Source organism: Cornus florida, unplaced genomic scaffold (genome assembly GCF_030987335.1).
Source record: "Cornus florida cultivar Cherokee Brave unplaced genomic scaffold, ASM3098733v1 CherokeeBrave_3.0.0_Hap2_Chr02, whole genome shotgun sequence".
Taxonomy (NCBI): Eukaryota; Viridiplantae; Streptophyta; class Magnoliopsida; order Cornales; family Cornaceae; genus Cornus; species Cornus florida.
Window position 1 is genome coordinate 105,762,386 of NW_026775572.1, and position 7,424 is coordinate 105,769,809.

A 7,424-nucleotide genomic window follows, 5' to 3' on the forward strand; every position below is an offset into this window, starting at 1 on the left:
ATCAGACACATCAGATGGTGTTGGATCCAAAGACTCTGAAGAGGATGCATGACAGCAGACGACTTTGGTCTTCGAGTGTAGACCTGTAATGGGACAATCAAAGGAGATCTAGGTTGAAGAGAAAGTGAGGGAAGAGGAACCTCAGGAAGAGGCGACTCAGGAGTGATATTAAGAAGTGAATCAGTATCTGAAACATATGGGGTGGACTCACAAAAGGCTACATCAGCGTTAATAAAGTACCGTTGAGAAACAGGACTATAGCAGCGATAACCTTTATGAGAACGAGAATATCCAAGAAATACACACTTTGTGGCACGTGGGTCTAGTTTATCAAAACCAGGACCAAGATTGTGGGCATAACATACACATCCAAAAACTCTAGGAGTAAGAGAAAACAAGGGAGAATCAGGGAATAAAATAGAATGTGGAGATTTGCCATCTAATACAGAGGACGACATACGGTTAATAAGATGACAGGCAGTAAGAACAGCATCAACCCAAAAATGTTTAGGCATACACATGTGAAACAAAAGAGCACAAGTTACTTCTAATAGACGTCGATTCTTACGTTCTGCGACTCCATTTTGTTAAGGAATATAAACATATGAATTTTGATAACTAATTCCTTTATCACCAAGATATGCAGCAAAGGGTGCTGAAGAATATTCCTTAGCATTATCAGAACATAGAACATGAATTGGATATCCAAATTGAGTTTTGATTTCTTTTCGAAATTTTTGAAAAATTAAAAATAACTCAGAACGATCTTTCATTAGAAATAACCAAGTCAAACGATAATAATCATCCACAAATGTTACAAAATAATGAAATTTATTACCCCATACATCTGAATGAACCAAATGAAAAGGACTAGAGACACGATTATTAACCCTAGATTAGAAAGACATGCGATGGTGCTTGCTAAGTTGACAAACTTCACATGACAAGGACTTCAAATGACTAAGACTAGGAACTTGACGCTGCAAAACTTGAAGTGACGGGTGACCAAGAAGACAGTGCCACTGGAATGGAGACAGAGAAGACTGAAGAGCCATAGGATAAGGTGCACAATCAAAGTAATATAAGCCACCACCTTCATGCCCCGTACCAATCTTCTTTTTCGTCTTGAGATCCTGAAACACACAAGAAGTAGGATAAAATGTAACAGAGCACTGGAGAGATTTAGTAAGCTTACTGATAAACATTAAATTAAAGGGAAACTGAGGAACATACAAAACAGACGAGAGAGACAAGTAATCACTAAGTTGAGTTGTCCCCAGACTTGAAACCTTAGTGGATGAACCATTAGCAAGAGTAACACTTTGAGAAGGAGGTACATAATTAAACTCAGATAGAAGAGAAGAACATCTAGTCATATGATCGGATGCTCCAGTGTCTGATCCGAGGACTGCGAGTGGAAGACAATAGACATGTGGGTGCAGTACCTGATTGGGCAAAAGTAGCCGTGGAAGATGAATTAGATGCTTGCTGATAAGACAAAAACCGAGTATACTAATCACGTGGAACAGGGACCATATCTAATTCAGCTACGTGGTGAGATCCAGAATAAACATCATTCTTAGAGGAAACTTGATTTGCATAACTAGATGGTTTTCCATGAAGGTCCCAACAAAAATTCACAATATGATTAGAAAGGCTACAATGAGTACATTTTCGTGATTCCCTGCCAAGGCTACGTCCTCCTCGTGAATCACGACCACCACGGGTGGAGCGTCCCCCACGACCTCCACGGTAAGCATTATGTTCACCCTTTGAAACTACCAATGCTGAACGCTCACCACTCTGCCCATTATTCAAATTTGAGGTGCCACTTGCAAGGGTAGCTCGCTGAAGTCGAGAAAACACATCAGCAAGAGATGGAAGTGTGGGACTGCCCATAATCTGTGCATGAATAAGCTCATATGCTGATGATAGACCAGTAAGAAAGCGGACAACATTAAAGTCCTCGCGTTGTTGTTGCATACTTTGAACATCAGAAGTAATGGGCTGATACATATTCAACTCCTCACAGATTCCCATAACTTTTGAATAATACTCTTTTATACTGTGATTACCCTGTTCCAGATTGAAGTATTGATTACAAAGCTCATAAACACGGGTGATATTACCAGTCCCAGAATACAGTTGCTTCAACCTCTTCCATATCTCCTTAGCAGTATCCAAATAAAGTAATGTTGAACTGATTTGGGGTTCAATACTGGTTAACATCACAGAGATGATCTGAGCATTTTCTTTTCCCATGCATCAAAAGAAGCATCAGTTTCCTTTATTTTACCTTTAGTCAGATGACTACCAAGACCTTTACCTTTGAGAAAAATTGCAACAAATTTAGCGCACAATATGTAATTCTTCCGATTGAGTTTAACAAAAGTCATGGGAGAATGAAAACTTGATGTGGGAGAAAGCAAATTTGAAGTAGATGCCATGTTGAACCCACCAAAACAAAAAAAAAAAATGCAGAATCTGTAGTCTGGCCAAACCTGGCAAACGGGCCGGATCTGGGCAAATGAGCTAGATTTGGTCAAAAGGGTCGGGTCTTGCTATCCCAGTTTTAGTAAACCAAGGTTGGAATAGCATAATCGTGTAGCCAAACACGGGTCGTCTTCTTCACAACTTCACAGACACCGGGGAACAACACAGCGGAGGCGACGGCGACCCAGTCACAAGCAACAGCCGAATCAATAAGCAGCGACCACACCGAATCAGAACCTCTGCAACGTTCGGCTAAAAAAGGAACCACGAATCGATGAACCTCACCTCTGCAAATAACGACGGTAGATGTCGGCGAGCTCGCTGACAACCAAAGCGGCAATGACGACGACGAACGAGGAGCTCTTAATCCTGCCGGCGACGACGAACGAGGCAGAGACACCAACACCACAATCACGATTCCGATCTTTATACAAGAACAACACAATTATAGTTTCTCACACCCATGAATTCGTAAAGCTCTGATATCATGTTCAGAATCATGAGAGAGAGAGAGAGAGTGCAGACTTTGTGTATTTCATATATATCATCTTAACCCTAAGCCTAAATAGGCTTCTATAAAGATACAAGACTAACTTAATAACACAAGGGCCCTACCAACTTATATGTAATTACATAATGACCCAACATAAGAATATATATATATATATATATATATATATATATAAACATTCTAACAGGTTTAACAACTGATCTTAGGCCCTTTTTGGCAGTGAAGATTCATTTTTCTTCCAGAAAAGAATAAACATTATTTTCATCCCATAATTGTCGTCTTCACATCAGTCTTTGCAAATTTTTTTTTATTTGGTTCAAATTCTAGACTTTTAGTCTCCGTTCCCATGTTGAAGCCATATAATTGACATGATGGTGGTGAATCCGGTAATGGTGATAGGATTCTAGTAGAGATGAATCATCAATATGTAGGAGGTTATTTTCTACCATTCTATATTCAATACTATGATATAGTACTTGAACATCTTTCACTTGAATTATTATTATTATTTTATGATTCATCAATTCGCTTTCATTTCAGTGCAGAATCATCTCAATGTCATTTTTTTCCTTGTAAGAGTTGGATTTTTTTTTTTGGGTTGAAAAAGTCTGTGTATTTCTCATTTCTAATGTTATAGATAGCTTCTCTTATTTTATTCTTGATATTCTGTTGCTTCGTTTTTAGGGCATGTATATTACGTTGGTATTCACTGGAAAAAAATTTCCTAGAAATAAAAGAAGCTTGGTTGTTTTGTTTGGCAAGGTTCTCAGGAATTAAATTACTGTAGAACCTAAATTCGCATGAAATGTAACTGTCCTAATTTCTACCTTGATTTGCAGAACTGCCATTCCTCATCAATTATATTTTTGCGAGGATTGTTAAGAGGACATGTCTAGTTTCATTTTTGACTCAAAATTGACAGCATGTTAAGGTCTTCTGAGAACAGTTTATGTTCTTAGACAACAGAGAAATAGAAAATAGTTCGAGAATTTGTTTGCTGGCTGGTTATCAAAAAACTGTCCTTTGAAAAAAGAGATGAAAGTGGGTCCCGCTAGAAAGCGTTTTCTTTTGGTTCTACACGTTTATGGAAACTGCCTTTAATTTTTAGTCATTCAAATCTCTTCTATGATAATTCAATCAAACATGATCTTTTTTCTTTTCTTTTTTTAAGCAATGATTTTTGGTGAAAGATGGTTCATCGACATTTAAAGGCATTTTTGAAAAATTGGGTTCATGAAAATTTTAATTCTTTTTTCTTTTTTTTTTTTGGACAAGTTAAATTATTAATTCTTTTGGCTTGTCAAGATATATGAATTTTTTTTTTTTTTTTGATAAAATTAGGTTGGCTTTTTTTTAAAAAAAAAAAAAAAAATTATAAATAAATAAAATTGAAGGAAATGATATTTTTAAAGTCCAAGTGAGAGGAACATGTGATGGAGCAGGGTTATCCGAAGCAAATTTGGGAAGTATTGGGTTATCTGGAGCTCTATAGAGGTAAGAACTCCAGCTGGTATGGGGGGTTTGGAAATTCATTCGGAAGGGGTGGAATGGATTTTCTTTTGCATTGTTCAGTGGCTAGAGATGTGTGGGCGACATTCGTTGCTCTGTTTGGTCTCACTGGGTTCCACGTTGAGCATGCTCAAGACTTAGAGAGGTTGTATAGTGGGTAGTCAAGCCATAGATGCTTGGAGGGTGGCTCCCTTTGCTTGTGGTGGGGTTTGTGGTGCGAGAGGAATAGAAGGGTCCTTTGATGTGGAAGAAGCTCCTAAAATATTCCATTTTGAGTTCTCTGGGTAAATGGGAGATATTGTAAATCTTGGGTAGATTTTGTGGATAGTTTGAGAGTATAGGGGTTTTGGGGATTGTTGAGAGTTTAGTGCCTCTTGTCCAGCTGTTCCCTTTTGAGCGCTTTTAATGAAATTTTAAAATTCATGTCTCTATATATATTAGTCCAAGTATATTCTAATAACAGCAATTTTAACTTTTAGAATCCTTAGTCCTAAGAATTTGAAAACAAACACACTTATTCAGGTGCTATTTTTCATAGCTTGCTTGTTTCGTTGCAAATGATTGAAAAGTGTGCTACTTTCCTGCACAATAACACGAGCCATATGAAAGCAATACTTACAATTCAGTTGGATTGGTGAACTTAAATCCTTATTTGTGTGTGTTTGTTGTGGGGGGCAAGTATTGGTTCAAAATTCTATTTTAAGTAATATTTGTATGTACATCAAAGCAAAATTTAGCAGGAGAATAGTCATTATTTGGAAATTGGTTTGTGAAACTTGAGGAATTGATACTAAAAGATTATTCATTTATTTATTTTTGCTGAGCATGTGTAATGTTTTGAGGTCAACAAAAAGTAGTTTGATTTTTGTAGGACATGGGGGTGCTTGGACTAGTTACTTGCCTGGAATACACCACATTGATTTAATTATGCTTGGTATTTTTATTCTTCTTCTTCCTCCCCTTTGTTCTAGTCAGCAAGAAGTTTTGAATCTTCTACCTACCCCTTCCTGTCAAGTGCCATACGTTAACTAGTGTGCTACAACAGTTTTGGACAGCAAAAATTGAAAAACAATCATCAAGTTGTTGCCAAAAAAATCTTTCAACTGTACTTAACAAAACCAATTAATCCTCAGGAGGTGAATGCATTGCTCTTCTGATAGACTTCATAATATGCTATATTAGAATGTGGATCTGGGGCATGTTTGGAATGAGACCAGAAATTTGAAATGGTGCTATTGATATGCTTGTAGAAATCACACCGTTAGGTGTAATAAAGTAGTTCCAGTGTTCCAATTACTCTAGCTGTTCCTACCACCTATTTCAGTGTTGTTGTTCCTAATGCACTAGTTTCCTAGTTTATTGGGAGACACCTATCCATGTCCAAAGTAATGCTGTGTTTGGATTGAGGGAGTTGGAGGGAAAAGGAAATGCGAAGGGACAGCTTATCTTATGTTTGTTTTAAAATTGATGAGGTAAAGGAGAGGTTTAGGAGGAAGTAGGATGGAAAGCCTAACTCTTGAAATAGTATTTTGGCTATCGTCTCAAAAGTAAGAAGGATTTGGTAGCAAAGGATAGGAGAGTTGGTGTCACTTGCTTTGCCCATGTTTTTTAAAACAAGCGAAGTCTTGTTTTTTCCTTACTAATCAATCATTTCCTTTCTTTGTGTGTGTATAACAAAAGTATGTTTACATATTTATGTATTGTGTTCATTGCAGATAACTTCCCCATGCACTTCACTGTACTATGTTTTTGGCACATAACCCTCTAATCTACAAAAAAAAAAAAAAGTTGCACATAGCTCCTTATGATGGCCACATGAGCATTAATATAATGACGGAAAGTGATATTATATTCTTTAAATGATGTTTTTACCCTTTATGTTGACAAAATATGTTGTGCGCCATTGGGCAATTATGTGTACCTTCACAGGTTTCATTTAAAATATAATATAACGTATTTCTCTTACATAAGGTCAATATAGTCCTTTTACATTGTTACTAATGGTTAGTTACTAAAAACTATGGGGATTAAAGTGCAAGAAACTTATAGCCCAGAAGGGTTCCTCAACTTTGAGTGGCAATTGGTCCATGCGGATGTGGCTCATTTGCTCACTCGCCTATGAACACGAGGCACAGTAGCTATTGTTATTTATTTTCGAAATTTAGCTAGTGTTGATTCTATGTTTATGCTTCTTTGACGTTGCTTGAATTTTAACAGGAAGGAAGATTGCTGAGATTGGTGAAATGGTTGACGTTTGTTTCTACTGTAAAAGGGGACTCATAAGAACACGTGTTATGAGACAACAATTGTAACAGACTCGATACTTTCTGTTCTCGATTCTGAATAATTTCCTTGTTACTACCATGGATAGTGTGATTTGTATCCTTTGCATCGTATCAAAATTTGGATGTTTTCTTCGTAAAAGTCATGGATACCATTGATTTTTAACAGTATCCAATGGGGGAGTGTAAGACCTGGGCGTTGAGCATGTGAATTTGCTGGGAACATAGAAAAAAGCAATCAATATTGTCTTGTGTTTGTTGGATGTCTATCAGCTCATTTTGATTCTGGTGAGAATCAATCATGGTTCATATTATGTGGATGGGGGCTGATGTCAGCCATTATTATTCGGCATCAATCTCTACTCACATAAAATTAGTCGGATTTGCGAGTAAAATTATGCTGTGGACCTATATTTAAGGAGGCTAGTGGTTATGCGGCTTAGAAATATATGAAGTTACATTTTTAATAAGTTACAGCAGTAAGAGAACCATAACCAGGGCTTCTTATTGGGAAATTGTATGTAGAAATATATTGATATGAAATTAACATTCATAGGCAATCTCTGTTGGTGAATTGGGATTCAAAAAAGTGCCTTCAGAGCTCTTTTCAGGGTCATCATCCCAAATAC

At 37.0% G+C, this 7,424-nt stretch overlaps 1 protein-coding gene across 1 annotated transcript in view; it reads left to right on the forward strand.

Annotated features, from left to right (window-relative positions):
• The window catches only part of LOC132295532 (NADH dehydrogenase [ubiquinone] 1 beta subcomplex subunit 7), a 30,254-nt gene extending 23,317 nt beyond the window's left edge, over nt 1-6,937 (forward strand). Inside the window, exon 2 of the mRNA XM_059793827.1 lies at nt 6,731-6,937. The gene's annotated coding sequence lies outside the window, so the exon portion shown is untranslated. The remainder of the gene's footprint in view (nt 1-6,730) is intronic.
• Nucleotides 6,938-7,424: the final 487 nt, after the last annotated feature.